We start from the raw sequence: 1,100 nt of genomic DNA, 5'->3' as shown, positions 1-1,100 counted from the left end.
AGCCATTTATTTTTCTTGCAATATAATTTAATTTTATTATTATTATCATTTATTAATTTACTTTTTCCTTCTCTTGGCAGGTTTTTATAGTTTATGACTAGAAGAAACCCGTCAGGACCATTACTTTTTGACGAAGAAATCGATCGTACAGTTCACAGAAATCAAAGAGAAATAAGGCGAAGCTTAAGATACATGGAGAACGAGCAAGAAGACGACATTCAACCCCCAACAGAAGAGATGGCTGAAAACGAAGGCAATCAGCTACCTTCTATAATTGCGGTTAATCAAAATCATGCTCCACGCACTATTTATGATTATGCTAAACCTTCTTTAACAGGAACTAAATCGAGCATAGTTAGGCCTTCTATAGCTGCAAATACTTTTGAATTAAAAGCTAACACTATTCAAATCATACAGCAATTTGTTCAGTTTGAGGTTTGCAGAATGAAGACCCCAACGCTCACTTAGCAAACTTTTTAGAACTATGCGACATATTTAAAATTAATGGTGTCTCTGATGATGTCATTCGTCTTCGGTTATTCCCTTTTTCATTGAGAAACAAAGCTATACAGTGGTTAAACTCGTTACCACAAGGGTCAATTACTACTTGGGAACGTAATGATATCTCTTCTTTTGTGTAGATGGATTTAGAAACACTCTACGATGCATGGGAGAGAACAAGGATCTTTTGAGAAGGTGCCCTCACCATGGATTATCGCTTTGGTTTCAAGTACAAACATTCTATAATGGTCTGAATCCTTCAACTCGGCAATTGGTTGACGTAGCTGCTGGTGGAACCATCAACAATAAAACACCTGAAGATGCCTATGAGTTTATAGAGGAGATGTCACTAAATAACTATCAGTGGCAAGTCATGAGGACAAAGCCAACGAAAATAGCCGACGTTTATAACGTCGATTCGGTCACCATGCCCTCTAATCATGTAGAACTCTTAAATAAAAAGATTAATGGTTTTCTTAGTTCTTCATAGGTTCACCCAATAATGCAGTGCGAAGCAAGTGGAAGTGGAACAAACCATTCAGAATACTAACCTTACGGCCACAACATGGATAACAAGCAATTAAATTACATAGGTAATA

At 36.7% G+C, this 1,100-nt stretch overlaps 1 non-coding gene across 1 annotated transcript; it reads right to left on the bottom strand.

Moving 5' to 3' along the window:
* Positions 1-611: 611 nt before the first annotated feature.
* On the bottom strand, positions 612-714 carry LOC128289487 (small nucleolar RNA R71). The gene has a single exon (XR_008279135.1). It is a non-coding gene; the product is annotated as a small nucleolar RNA R71 (small nucleolar RNA).
* Positions 715-1,100: the final 386 nt, after the last annotated feature.

Source organism: Gossypium arboreum, chromosome 2 (genome assembly GCF_025698485.1).
Source record: "Gossypium arboreum isolate Shixiya-1 chromosome 2, ASM2569848v2, whole genome shotgun sequence".
NCBI lineage: Eukaryota > Viridiplantae > Streptophyta > Magnoliopsida > Malvales > Malvaceae > Gossypium > Gossypium arboreum.
Note: the sequence above shows the minus strand (reverse complement) of the source record. Positions and strands in the feature narration are given on the sequence as shown.